The 15,327-nt window shown below is 40.8% G+C and overlaps 2 long non-coding RNA genes across 2 annotated transcripts; one reads left to right on the top strand and one right to left on the bottom strand.

Moving 5' to 3' along the window:
* The first annotated feature begins 6,569 nt into the window (after positions 1-6,569).
* On the top strand, positions 6,570-14,671 carry LOC133736155 (uncharacterized). Its single transcript, XR_009859441.1, has 3 exons — positions 6,570-6,821; positions 12,418-12,483; positions 14,559-14,671. It is a non-coding gene; the product is annotated as an uncharacterized LOC133736155 (long non-coding RNA).
* On the bottom strand, positions 8,045-8,704 carry LOC133738093 (uncharacterized). Its single transcript, XR_009859962.1, has 3 exons — positions 8,661-8,704; positions 8,496-8,573; positions 8,045-8,174 (listed from the first exon to the last, which is right to left on the bottom strand). It is a non-coding gene; the product is annotated as an uncharacterized LOC133738093 (long non-coding RNA).
* Positions 14,672-15,327: the final 656 nt, after the last annotated feature.

Genomic DNA, 15,327 nt, shown 5'->3' with positions numbered 1-15,327 from the left:
CCAGAACCGGCTGCAAAACTGGCCACCGGAAGCTCCATACAACCCGCAGCAAATATTCCACCGGTTCACCATCTTCCGGACCTCCAATTTCCACAAAATTTTGTCAGCAGAAGCCTCTCGATCTGAAGATTCAGGAACCGGAAGAAATATCACAAAAACCGGTCTAGAAGTTACTGAACCGGCAACCAAAATTTCCTGCAGAAAATCGGCAGAAAAGAGAAAAAGAAGAAGAAGAAAAAAAAAAGAAAAAGGAGGAGGCACCCCAAGATGCGGCCCACTAACGGAAGCCACGTCAGCAGCCGGACCCACTGCCACATCAGCATCGGACCCCACTACCACGTCAGCACCGGTCAACTTTCCGATGACTTTTCCGGCGACCTATTTCAAGATATTTTTTACTAAAAGTTCTCGTTTTTGAAGTTTTTATTTCTTTTTCTCGGCGACTTGCAAACTCCATTCTTGTACCCCCCCTTTCTTCATCATAGGGGAGACCTAATTAAGCCAAACTGTGGGGGTTCGTGCTCACTCCAAGCTTGGAGCTTGTTGAGATCTCCAAACTTAGAGTTTGTAGAGAATTTATGATCGACCACTTACGTCATTGTTTTGATATAGTCCAATGGAATTGAATTTCTTGGAAGCGATTACGCTCAGAAATTCCTAATTTCTTGGAAGCGATTACGCTCAGGAATTTTATATGTTTTCGTGGTAGCTTTTTCGCTCCGAAACTAACCATTTTTCTTGTTCTTTTTTAGGATGAGTAACCTGAACAAATTGGACTTTGCTCCATTGGGAACAACTAGCTCTGGATATCACAGGTGGGTTCGTGATGTCCGCCAGCATCTCAAGGCCGATGGAATCCTGGATATGATTCTCGAGCATAGCCAGGACGTGCTAACTATTGAGCAAGCTCAAGCTTTGGAAGCAAATAGAGTAGCCTTAGAGGCAAATAAGGCGAAAGCCATCATCCTAATGACTCGTCATATGGATGATTCGCTCCAGTACGAGTGTATGAATAAAGAAGACCCCAGAAGGCTGTGGGTCTCACTCGAAGAAAAATTTGGCAACGTCCGTGATTCCCTACTTCCTGACCTAGAAGTGAGATGGCATAGCCTCTGTTTCTGTGATTTCAAGTCAGTTCTTGACTACAACTCAGAAGCACTTCGCATTAAATCCTTAATGGAATTCTGTGGTAAAGAGATCACAGATGCAATGTTGATTGAGAAGACTCTATCTACCTTCCGTGTCTCTGCATTGATGGTTGCTAAGAACTATCGAATCGATGCTACTGCAGGAAGAATCACAAGGTTTCATGAGCTTATTGGAGCTATGAATGTCGCTGAAAAGCATGACAACATCCTTGTGAAGAACTATAATTCGAGATCTGTAGAAACAGAGCTTATTCCGGAATCTAATTATAGTCGCGCCCCTAAGAGAGGGCGCCAAGAGCGAAACCCTAATCTTAAGGATACTTCTGGACATTCTGGTCCATATAATCCCTCTACTTGGGAAGGTAACTGCCAAAATAGGCGAACACGGAACCGAAGAGGTCAACATGGAAAGAGAGAGGGAGGCAACGCCTCTGGCCATGTTGGTGGCGCCACCAACACTAAGAGCCATCTAAATGACGCTTTCAAAGCGCCACAATCAATGGAGTCTGAGCAAAGAGATGTATGTTCTCGATGTGGAGTATCAGGTCATTGGGCACACATTTGTAGAGCTCGTGAAGAAATTGTCACCGCCTACAAAGCATATTATGAAGAAAGAGAAGCTCACTATGTGGAACAAGAAGATCAAGAAGATGATCTAGAGTGAAGGGTTGAAGACTACAAATCTGGCTGGGATCAATAGATCGTCAATTCTGTTTAAGTCTTTATTTTTCTAAGAGATGTAATAGGCAATTGCCATATACTTTGTAGTAAATGTCATTGGTTTAGTTTTTCTTCACATAGGCTCATCCAAAATGAGTATGATGTCTAGGAAGGTTTTGAGATAAGTGGTACTTAAGCGAGCTTTGGTCCACCGACATCTCTCTACTCACCTGGTCATATTTATTTTGGAGTTACCGAAAGAAGTCAAACGACTACCTTTGTTTTTCATTAGCTAGCATTTGGATTAGATTCTCCTAATGGTTAATGATGTACTCTGTTGTCTTATGAATAAAATTTCGAGTTCTTTTCATTATGACTCCATTTTGATTCTGAGCATATTACTTTGTGATTACGATGGCTGGGCCATCAATATTAATTCAAGGACATGGAATCGCCCAAGTTCCCCTTGCCCAATGGCACCTTGATTACTGTCACAGAAACTCTCTAAGCTCCTAGAGCAAATCGCACCTATGAATAGCCAACGGATTCCATGCAAAAACGCATGTAGAGAACGGAAATGAGTTCCTTTGCAATGCCTCTAACGATTGCGAACAAAGGCGCATCTTAGAGAAGTTTATATGTCTCTCTAGTGGACTCTATGTCACTATTCGAGCTATTAAATCCAATAAAGTCATGAGAGAAGATCTCTTGGATTTAGACACATATTGGCTTTGTCACGACAGGATAGGTCATCCTAGTCATGATATGATGATCCGTCTACTAAAAACTTCACATGGACATCCTTTCTTTTGAGCGAAACGAAGCATGAATCAAAACTTGATTCCTGGACTAAGTGTGACCGCCGTCACTGCCTCCGGAGCCGCCGCCGTCCACCACCAGCCTAAGGGTGGCATAGTCCTTATCCATGACGCCATGGATAGCGTACATCATGGTGATGACGCCCCATGTGATGTTGCAATCACCAACTTTACTTCAAATAGCGTTTCAGACGCTCAGGCCCAACCAAAATCCTCATTGGTTGCTTCTACATCCTCTAGCTCGTTTCATAAATGTGATGCCCCGGAATTTCGTATTTATTTTCCGAGGATTTTCCGGAAATTAAATTGTGGTTATCGGACTGTTTCGTGGCTCGTGGATGGAGTGGAAGTATTTCGGACGAATTTTTATTTGGAAAGTATGACTTTAGGGGGTTTGCAAAGGTTGACTTTTGAAGTGTTGAGATTCTCCGAAAACTTCCTTCACGAAAGTTGTAGAGCGCATCGATACGAGTTCGTGGACATGCGGAACGCGAGAATCGGAGTTCGTATGAAGAAGTTATGGGCTTTGGAAAAACTTTCCATTTTGGTATAAAAGGACAAAAATTTCCGGAAATTGCAAAAAATGCCAGGTTTCCATTTTGGGAAACCCAGCTCTCCCGAGCCCGGTTTCGCCCCTCCAATTCGCCGGCGTCGTTCTCCCTCCTCCGGCCACCAATCGATGCGATTCCAAAGGGAATCCTGCTCGCCTCAGTCCCCTCTACACGTCTGTGGTGGTTGTTCGTCGTGGGAAGCACCGTAGGCGGCGCTGCAAGGCCGAGAAGAAGCCGCTTCGGGGATGAAATCGCCTTGATCGGAGTCGGAGATTCCGGCCACCTTTGCCGGTGGTTCTTGAGGGCTTTTGGAGCTTGGAGGACGTTGATGCTTCCCACAAGGTGGCTTGCATCGATTCAACTCGTGGAGGCCGAATTTTGGAATTGAAATTCTAGGGTTTCAATCGGTCCGGTTTGTTCTAAGGTAAAATTCGATCGATTGGTTTATAATTGGACTTTGTTATAGTTATGAAAGTTGAAATTGGGGTTGAGATGAAGAACTTTGGTGTTGGAAGTTTTGTCAAATTCCGAGTTTGGTTTGGCGGCGGTGCCGCCACTGTGGTGGTGTTTTCCGGTGGTTTCCGGCCACCTCAGGGATAGTTTCTGTTTCTGAGTTCGATCTACTCGTCGATACGAGCATTTCGATATATTGTTTGTAATTTTTGGAGATCGTATGAGCATGTTGTGATTTTTACGGTTTCGGACCGTTCGATGTTTCGATCCGTGAGGATTTAAGCATCGGATCGACTTGTGGCTTGGACACATCGATCGTGGAAGTGTTCCAGAGACTTTGGGAGGTCTCGGATGTGGTTTCGCCTCGATTGGCGTCACCTTGGGAATTTTGGTTCGATTTAGGGTTTCGAACGTTATTCCTTGTGATTCGTTAACTGAATCAGAGTTGTGTTTCCTTAGGTACTTGACGAAGTATTCTTTGGACGGCTATTGTGATTAACTGCTTTGTTCTGTATTGAAGACGCAGCGGGAGTTTCGAGGTGAGTAATCTCACAAGGTTCATTATGAACGGAATTACCATTATTGTTTTGGCGTTAATTATTTAACTGCAAACTATAGTTGGTATTAGTAGGCATTCCTGAGCGAATGACTACGTATATATATATTTACGTGATATATATATATTCTTGTGGATGATGTGTGATGAATAATATGCATGATGGTGTTCATATTATTGTTGAATGCGACTTTTCATTGAAACAATATTGTGGAAAAAGATGTTTTCTATTGTTTGAAAAGTATTGAGTTTGATGTGACATTTTGGAGTCAAGCGTGTCTCATTTTAAATGTATTGGTCCTTGTACCAAGGGTCACAGATGGTGAGCAGGGATGGGGAAAGCCGGAACTAGATGGTCGTAACGTTTTTAGGTCAGGTATGACTTACTTAACGTTGACTTGAGACCAGATGGGGTCTGAAAAGCATGGGTCGTAGATGGTGACCAACGGTTGGTTCTAAGACCAGATGGGGTCTGAAGACCAAGTGTCACAGATGGTGATAGGTCGCAGATGGTGACCAAAGGTTGATTCCGAGAGCAGACGGGGTCTGAATGATTATAGGTCACAGATGGTGATAGGTCGCAGATAGTGACCAAGGCATGAAATAGGGAATCACGCAGTTGGCCGGGTAAGTGGGTACGATCAGCTAGGGTGCTAGTCTGTCTACCATGGTACTTCATGGATCTAAGTAGGTTACTTATGACTCCTGGGTACATACTTTGTCCAGGTTGGACTAAGAATCATATTCTATTTGTTAGGTTAACGATAGGTATGATTGAGGGTGTGTTAATGTGCTGTTGTGTCCAGGTTGGACTAAGAATCATATGCTATTTGTTAGGTTAACGATAGGTATGATTGATGTGCGTATGTGTTTTATCCAGGTTGGATCGTTTAATCATATTTGAATTGTTAGGTTAACGATTTATATGATTTTGTCACGGTGTGACTTTCGTGGTTTTCTTTCGGAAAAAGAGTATTGTTTTGGGAGCCGGTATGTTTTCCTTATTCTCGAGTCGAAAGATGTTCCTCGTGTTGGTGTGAGTTGTGCGGGCTTTTATCCCGTAATTTGGTGTGAGTTGTTTTGAGTTACTCATACGGGCTTGCAAAAGCTTACCGGGTTTGTTGTGTGACAACCCGGTGCACTATTCAAACGGTGTAGGGGTTAACCTTGCAGGTCAGGGTGATCGTGGCTGAAGCTGAGGCGACTTGTTGGCAGCAGAACGGGTAGGAAGCATATTTGGTTGGCCTTACCATTTTTATGACTTCCGCTATGTAGTAAACTCTGAGGAGCTTTTACGTTTTATCTTGTTGTTGACAATTTAATTCGTAAGCTTATGTAATATATGACTCTGTGGGCGGGTCAATATTGACATAGTGGGTTCAGGGCATCAATATGTATGTTGTATAAAGGGAAAAAGTTTTCCAGGTATTTGGTATTGGTGGCTGAACGTTCACGCATGTATAATTATGGGGTTATATATCGATTTTTATTTGTGTTAAAAATCAGGGGCGTGACAATAAAGCCTATTCCTTAGGGAAATTAGGACTGAGACTGTCCTATGCAAAGGATATGAAAATACTCATTCTGTTCTTACATAGAATCTATGGACTGATTCAACCAACTTGCGGACGTTTAAATATCTCATGATATTGGTTGACATGCAAACACGTTGGTCACGTGTTGTGCCATTGTCGACTTGTAATGCTGCTTATACTACATTCCTAGCAAATATCATATGACGACGAGCTCACTCCCCATATCATCCTATTCAGTCAATTAGATTTGACAATGCTAGAGAGTTTACATCGAAGACTTTCGATGGATATTACAATGGGACTGATGTTGGACATCATATTCTCATGAACACACCCACATGGTCTCGCGGAAACTACTACGATGGTAGTCAGGACATTGGTAATGCGCACCAATCTTCTTATATCAGTTTGGGTGATGCAATATCACATGCAGCTATGCTAATTCGTCTACAACCCACAGCCACTCAATCTACCTCTGCGTTACAGCTAGTGATTGGGTATAAGTATCGTACTTAGGCACATTTGACACTACAAAAAAGAATTGCAACGGCTTCGGTAGTTTACAACGGCAAGCATTTGCCGTCGCCATTGATAACGATTTTGCATCGGAAAAAGTTTGTCATCGCAAGAGTATACAAAGTTTGCAACCTGGTTGATGCGCCGTCGCACTGGCAGTAGCCAAACACCAATGTTTACTTTGGAAAACGTTAGCGGTGGCAAAGGTACTTAAAATTAATAACTTCATCCACCTACCGTCGCGTTAGCCATCAAATTTTAGATGAAAAACAATTTATAAAACCTAGCCCCTCTTCAATTAGTAGAAGTTCTAATCCTCCGTCATCTCGATTCGATTCACTGGCATACCATCCTTTGTAGATGTTCTACCTCTTCAATTCCATTTCTCCTCTCCTCGATCTATCTTTCTCTCATATCCATTCGCCTAAATCCTAAATCTCGAGGCTCCCAGTAAGAGCGTTGTTCTTTGCTGGCTAAGATTGAACTTCTTCATCATATTTCTATCGAATCTGGCCACTTCAGTAGAAGATCTACCAACCAAAACGGTCCTCTATAACGAAATTTGAGGAAACACAAAGGAAAAGGTGAGATCTACTAACATCTTAATGTGAGTGTTCGTCCATATCTTGTGGTAATTTTATTGGATTTATTTTTTTGGTTCATTTGAGCTGTTCATAGTGTTCTCCCCTTCTTTCGTGGGCTGGTTCCTTCTTGCCTGTCTTGGCTGCAAAAATGAGTTCTGTAGCAGCGATCTTGAAGTTTGTGAGTTTTTTTTTTCTCTTTTAGCTTTGGATTTTATTGATTCTTGGAGCGAATGATTATCTTGGTTGCATTTTGGTGTTGATAAATTAGCTCAATCATAACATATAATTGGTTAAATTTGGGTCTGTTAGATAAGAATGCTTTGCAATTTGACGGGATATTGATTAATCTAGAGTCTTCTATTGCAATATGGTTTAGATTGGATATCTCTCGATTCTCTCCATCATGGTTTCATAGAAGCCATGCCTTTCCTTCTTGAAAAAAATTCATTTCAGCTTGCAATATGGTTTGGATTGGATATCTCTTCGTCATGAATTTAGTAAATTGTTTTGCCTTTGCTTCTTTTCTGTTAATGCTTTTCAGCTTGCATGCCCTCTGTTTTTATTTTGTGTTGTACATGCTTCTTTTATAATGAAGTTTGTTTGTTATCAAGAAGGAAAAAATAAAAGCCTATGAGCAAAGAGGAACCAATGACTGTATCATGTTGCATATAGATTGTTGAATTTAATTCTAACATGGTAGATGTATTATTTGAAGAAAGTATCCAGTGCGACCTACTGGTTCTATGGTAATAAGTAGGGCTGGGTTCGGTTCGGTACCGGACCTTGAAGCCCAATACCACCTACCGAACCGAACATTGTTGGTACACAAAATGGGCTACCAATTACCAGCCAAAAAGTCGGTATACCAACTTGTCGGTATACCGAGATAGCCAGTTGGTATCGGTTGGTTGGGCCTCCAACCGACTTTAAGATTGGGACAGCTTTCAGCTCCGGCCCAATTGCAATTGTAAAAGCCCAAACGGCCAAACCTGTCCAGTAAATAAAAACTACAATAATCATATGAATTTAAAGGCCCAACCATAAGCAAATCTGCAAATGAAAAATAAGCAAAGTTCAACACTTCATCTCATCATCACTTCAGTTCAACCATGAGTAAATAAAGCAATACAAACTTCAATTCATCTTCATCTCATCATCACTTCAGTACAACCATGAGCAAATAAAGCAATACATCAATTTCAGTTCATCTCATCATCACTCATAGTTCATACAATTTCTAATTCAAACACTCATAGTTCACACTTCACACAAATGAATGAAATGATACGTTGCTCCAGGTCTAAGCCGGCCTTGATTAGATGATTACTTGAATTTCTGAGATTGGAACAACACCTGAAAAGCACAGTAAGAAAAACAAACTTAAAATTTAAGAAGAACATAACAATTCACAGGTACATGACTATATTTTCTTCAGTCTTAATTCTACCTACAGCCCTCACATATAGATAGTGAGTACTGACATTACTCAAAACTACTAATTCATAATTCATTTGACATTATTTCGAAGAGGTATCAGTCCAGGCTGTTACTAATTCTACCTTATTCTCAAGATGAGATGTATCTATTACTCATAAATCAAACCTACCACAATTGCTGCAAATCAAATCTACAAAGAATTATCAATTATGCATAATACGAATTAATGAATTTTACCTTCAATTGTGCAGTGACTTTGCCTTCGTCTCCCTCAAAGTCTCAAACACTCAAACTCAGTCCTTGGTCCTCCTGTTCCTGCAAGCACAGAAGGGAAACCATGAAAACCCAGAACATATTGGTAAAGAAAGAGCAACAAATCACAGGTTAAGAACTCATAGATACCACTTGAGATTAACGGCAACAGAGACCCATTCCACTTGAGATCCACAATTGCAAGATGCAAAGCAGCAAAAGCATTAGAGTCTTAGAGATTACTCAATTTAGAACATGAATCAAATGAATCCATGCGCTTCTAGCTAAAATTGAAACAAAAATCGAATGAGTCTTAGGGAAAACTCAACGGTCGTAGGACATGAATCTCTTATCTCTGGGTTCGATTCTTGGATAGATCGAACATCATCACTTCAAAGGGCTGAAGGAGAGGTCGAGCGGAGAGGGTTCGGGTCTGAGAGAGACTGAGAGAGTGAGAGAGGGCTCGATCTAACCCCCCTTAGGGTTTGGAAAATTTAAAATCGAACGGTTATAATTTAATATGAAATAAAACTAATAATAATCAATGGTTCATATCGATATATATAAAATTTATTTAAATAAATAAATAGGATTAAATTCAGTTTAGTCCCTCAAACTTTAGGCCAAACATCAGTTTGGTCCCTCATCTTTTTCTTTAATCAAACTCATCCCTGATCTCTCAAATTGCATCAATTTCGTCCAAAATTTGAATTTGGCTCGAAAGATGACGTCATGTGCTGAGTTGGAGCCGACACAGGGACCAACTTTTCAGATTTTAGAAGGGCAAAATGGACATTTCCAAATTAATCTAATTTCTATTTTTTTTTTCTCTAATTTTCTCTATTTTCTTCTCTCTCTCTCTCTCTCTCTTTCTCTGGTTGGGCTTCTTCTCTCTTCTTCCTCTCTAGATCGACGACCACGAAACCCCTTCTACCACCTCCACCTCCACCTCCACCAATTCTATCAAATATCACCCCCGGTTGGTTTCTCCATGACCTCCGAGTCGAGCTCCGGTGACGAAAACTTCGATCCGAAGCCCAACCAGATTGCAAAGTGAAGGAATCGAGCGAGGGTTTGGGGTGTGATGGAGGTGGTGGTATTCTTTGGACGAGGGCTGAATCGGAGCTGGAGGCCGACGGGCCAGCGAGCCCTAGCAGCAGTGGTTATGCCTGCAGGTGGGGTACCCCTGACCTCCGATCGCTTCCCTTCTGATTGCCGCTGTAAGGGGATTTCGGTCTTCTCTGTTTGCTCGATTCACGTAGCTAAAAAATGCCGATGTATCAGCCGCCTGGTCCGAGAAGGGTTGGGGATCTCAAGTTTGATGTGGGCGGTGGTGGGCAAGTTCTGGGCGGCGGAGGTGGGTTAGTTTGCGGTGGCGTTGCGGCGGAGAAGTTGGATCTGAAGAAGATGATAGAAGAGCTGGACCTCAGTTCTGAGTCTAAGACGAGTCTGATGCAACCCACAAAGATTGATGTGGGTTGGGGATCTCAAGTTTGATGTGGGCGGTGGTGGGCAAGTTCTGGGCGGCGGAGGTGGGTTAGTTTGCGGTGGCGTTGCGGCGGAGAAGTTGGATCTGAAGAAGATGATAGAAGAGCTGGACCTCAGTTCTGAGTCTAAGACGAGTCTGATGCAACCCACAAAGATTTCGTTAATGGTTGATATGTTGAATGAGGGGTCGATTGAGACCAAGATCAATTGTACGAAATTGATTGATGTTTTAATGGAGGGCAAGGATTTGGAGTCAGAATTTACCTCGAGTTTGAGTCTTGTGGTTGGATTGTTGAGGCTAGTGAAAGATAAGAGGCACTCGAAAGGGGTGTTGCCTGGACTGAGTTTGTTGAAGACAATTTGTTCACACAAGTCAGTCAGGAGCTCGGTTGTGAGTGTTGGGACAGTTCCTCAGGTGGTTGAGCTCTTGCCGAGCTTGAATCGCGAGTGTTTGGAGTTAGCACTTCATATCCTAGAAGTATTGAATCACGAGTGTTTGGAGCTAGCGTTTCTGAGGTACCCTTCTTCCTTGTGTATACTAGAAATCTTTGATTGTATTGGAACAATTGTTTCCACCACCAGAAAAGAATCATAATTTCATAATGTGGATGGATAAACTGGGCACTCTATTGCAATTTTCATTGTTACGATTCCACTGTATAAGCTGGCACTGGTAGAAGGGGTTTCGTGGTCGTCGATCTAGAGAGGAAGAAGAGAGAAGAAGCCCAACCAGAGAAAGAGAGAAAGAGAGAGAGAGAAGAAAATTGAGAAAATAGAGAAAATTAGAGAAAAAAAAATAGAAATTAGATTAATTTGGAAATGTCTATTTTGCCCTTCTAAAATCTGAAAAGTGGGTCCCTGTGTCGGCTCCAACTCAGCACATGACGTCATCTTTCGAGCCAAATTCAAATTTTGGATGAAATTGATGCAATTTGAGAGATCAGGGATGAGTTTGATTAAAAAAAAAGATGAGGGACCAAACTGATGTTTGGCCTAAAGTTTGAGGGACTAAACTGAATTTAATCCAAATAAATAATATATATAATATACGGTTCGGTACGGTATACCGTATATGCCTAAAATTCAGTACCAATACCGTACCAATATCTCTCTCTCAGTTCGGTACTACCGTACCAAACTTTCGGTTACCGACATGGTCGGCTACCAACTTTTCCGGTTCGGCTCGGACTCGGTTGGTTGGTTTATCTCGGCTGAAAATGCCAGCCCTAGTAATAAGTTGCCAGATTGATATGTGGAGCTGTACTCTTAGAATACAGATATTACGATCCAGATAAACTGATGTAATAAGTTGCAGATACCAGTGAGAAAGTGGAACAGAGGTTAATTACAACAAAAACTGCATATGTCAAATATATCACATTTCTGTTCTAAAATCACAAGGGTATGTTCAAGGCAGTTCCAATGGTTGACGAAAATATTGAGTCATGTTTTGGTAGTCGATGAATGTTGTGCTCATCTGCCCTTGGATTTGAATTTAAAGGTGGAGAATAATGAGGCAAATAAACACATTGTGCGTCTTCAAGAACTCAAGTTTCCTTGCAATGCATAACGTGCTTATTATTATAATATTTAGATAGAAGTCCAGGTTTTATATTATCCAGTTTGGTTTGAGCATAGTGCACCAGTCTTTTCTGTGTCATTTCTTTGTTGGATAGCAAGATATATACAGGTGCAACTAACTGGTGTGGGCACGTTAGCTGGAACACCACCATTGACTTTGTGTCTACTTAATTTATATGCTTGGCCTATGTTTATGTCAAGTTGCAGACTTGCAGATGTTGATGTAGTACGTAAAAAATAAAAGATATCTTGCTGTGCTTGATTTATAATAAAAGAAAATGGCTTTGCAGTAGTTGATTTATTAAATAAAGACTTGAAGTAGTACATAGTGTGTGTGTGTGTGTGTGTGTGTGTGTGTGTGAGAGAGAGAGAGAGAGAGATATGGCAGCAGCAGAGGAAACCAGTAAGTCATCTGAAGCTTTTCCAATGAAAGGTGGAGATGGACCCAACAACTATGTCAAAAACTCCATATATCAGGTTCAGTTCATCTCTGTATTCTGACTAGTATTGCAATTTAAGCCCAAAACATTTTGTCTGAATTGTAATCCAAAGCTGAAGTAACCAAGACCTTGGATCTATATGTAAAAACACTTCTAATTAAAAGAAGGGAAAAAAATATAAGAAACATTGGCAACCACAACAATGATTCCATCTTTTTCTTGTGTCCCTTAAGCATTTGTCATTAGTGACTGCTATTTCTACTTTAGTTTACTTACTAACATTCAATCATTTTAGGTATTTACCATGGCCAAAAGCAAAATTGAATTTAAAGGAGTCTTTGTTGTTGGGACAGGCACAAATTTACTGACCTTTTGATTATCCATTTCTTTTTTATAAGAGGTGCATGATACTAAGAGAAAGGCTGATGATTTTGTAGGCGTGAGATCTGTATACTAAGGAAAAGGTTTGTTCCTTGAATTCTTTCTCTTTCTGCTTATGTAATTGCCCGTGGTTCAACCTAAATTGTGTATTGGAGTCACTTTGAGAAGAACTAGTAATTTGGTAATGAAGTGAAATGTAAGTTGACAGTGACTGGGCTCATTTAGTTATATACTATATCTGATATTGAATGGAGATATTACATTTGTGTGTTGTGACTGGGCTCATTTAGTTTTATACTATATCTGATCTTGAATGGAGATATTACATTTGTGTGTTATGATTAGGTGTTGGGGGAGGGTTCTGTTGGAGAGGAAAGATCCCACATTGGAAAAATGACAAATAAAATATAACTTATAAGTGGGTGGATCTCACCCAATTGTACCAAGGCATTTTGTGATTAAAACCCAACACCTAACCGGTGGTTAAATTGGGACAATATCGGTACAATGGTGGGCCACGGGTCACGCTTGTCGCTGTTTAACATGGTATCAAAGCGGGTCCCTCTCCAATTACGTCTCCAATTATCATGGGCCCGAATTTGGGTTCCTTATATTGCCATCGGAAAAATTCCGATCGGATTGTTACCAAGTGTCCGATGTGGGCCTTGGATTGTATTGACCAAGTCTCTGATATGAGGCTTGTGTCCCAATTTCTAAAGTGGGAATTGGATTAATTAATTTCACGTGCTAACCTAGAGCTAGGTTGCACGTGAGGGGGCGTGTTGGAGAGGAAAGATCCCACATTGGAAAAGTGACAAATAAAATATAACTTATAAGTGGGTGGATCTCACCCAATTGTACCGAGGCCTTTTGTGATTAAAACCCAACACCTAACGGGTGGTTAAGTTGGGACAATATCGGTACAATGGTGGGCCACGGGTCACACTTGTCGCTGTTTAACAGGTTCTTGAGCTCATGCTTAATTGCTGGCTGAGGATATACCCCTCAAGAAGATGTAAGTCAATCCTATGATATATATGACTATAATTTTCAAGATAATTGTAAATCAGTTTGCTTATTGTGTTATTGTTCTCATAAATTATAGTCATGGTTCTAAAAATCGGCCTGGGCGGCCGCCTAGGCGGCGTCTAGGCGCTAGGCGCGGGTTGCCCGATCCGATTTTGGCCTGGGAGAATGGTTTGGGCGCCGGGCTCTCAGGCAGCCGCCTAGGCGGTCTAGGCGGAGGTTGGGCGGTCCTAGGCGCTAGGCGTTGAGCACTAGGCGCTTGGCTTTCTCAAATTCTCAATCTTCTCGATCGTCGATGCAGCGGTAGAGCGGCAGTCAATGACTCTTCTCTATCAGTTGGCGCCAGACCCATGTTGATATGGTGAGGATAGGCCTCTTTGGATCCCTCGTGGGGTTGAAATTAGTCACTTTTCTCTGGTTTTTGATTTTCTGGTTTCGCCGGAAAAGTGCAGTTCAGTGAAGACATGGAGCGAAGATGAAGGGAACCAAATAAACAATTGATTAAGAAAGTGTGATGTGTCACCTTCTCTGTTTACCACCGTATATTGACTTTAAGAGATAAGGGTCTAGCCTTGAGTAGTTAAGACTAACACGTTGCAAGAATTGAGGTAACCAAGAATTTTAGACCAACACGTTGCTAACACAGAGGTGGTTGCATACATTCTTAATAAAATTAATATTTATTATTTAATTAGAAGTGATAGTTAGTCAGTTACCAATAAGATAATGTGAGGATGAGTAAAATGGTTGGTTACATACTTATTTATATAATTATATGTAATAAAAATATAGATAAAATTGAAAAAAAACAAAACCGCCTAGTCCCCGCCTAGGCTCCCGCCTAGGCCCCTAGGCGCTAGGCCCCAGGTTACCGCCCGATTAGCGCCTAGCGTTTTTTAGAACCTTGATTATAGTGAAATAGTACATATTGTGAAGTATGTGCATAAATAAAGAGACTGAAGTAGTTCATATTTGGTCATTTTTTGTTTTATTTTCTAGCTTTTTGTTTTTTCAATGAATGCTTAAAGATTTCAGTTTTCAGTTTCCATGTGTTTGAGAAATGAATTCTGAATTGTTTTGTTTTTAATTATATTCAATTGGGTACTAATAAGATGTGGAATTTGTGTTTCAGGGATGGAAAAGGAAGGGAAGAGTAGTAAAAGTAGAGTCAGAGTTTGTGCTGCATATTTGCGAGCTGTGCATTAGTACCTCACAAACATATGAGGTTAGTAGAGTCAAAGTTTGTGCTACATATTCGCTGGCCTTTTACTATCATATAGTAACTAGTCTGTAGGTAAGCTAGTCATCAAATATAGCATATCCATAATTAAATGCAAACAAATTTTTAAAACTTTATGTAATGTCACTTTGGCTTGGCTTGTGTTGGTATACCTTTGGGTTGAGCATGAATTAAATGCAATCAATTTTTAAAGTTTCTATAAGGTCAGGTTTGCTTGGCTTGTGTTAGTTTGTTTTCCATTGTGATACTTGGTCTTTTTCATGTCACAAGCAATCGTTAAAGGAAAACTCTCTCTCTATCATTCAATACTTGGGTTGTTGTTGCATAAGAGGCAATTTCCAATAACATACACAAAGCAATTCATCAAATACTTAGTATATCATTGTCCCGTGTTAGTTCATGTATTTTACAGATTTTGATGTTTAAGTTTCAAACTCATTCTATGTGAGAACAAAATCAAGTCTTTCAGTATTCAGTCTGGTCTTTCTTAATAGAGATGTAGAAAAAGTTATATCCATTATATTTGGCCATTTTTGTTCAGTACAAGTGATTGGGTTGTTGATGACTTAGGCAGGCAGCATTATTTTATTTTATTTTTTGTTACAGAAGGGAATTGTTATTGAGTGTCTAAATTACTAAGTGTTTCTTTTCATCATTTCGC

Source organism: Rosa rugosa, chromosome 3 (assembly GCF_958449725.1).
Source record: "Rosa rugosa chromosome 3, drRosRugo1.1, whole genome shotgun sequence".
NCBI classification, from domain to species: domain Eukaryota; kingdom Viridiplantae; phylum Streptophyta; class Magnoliopsida; order Rosales; family Rosaceae; genus Rosa; species Rosa rugosa.
The sequence above is the reverse complement of the archived record's forward strand: the minus strand, read 5'-3'. Positions and strand labels throughout refer to the sequence as shown.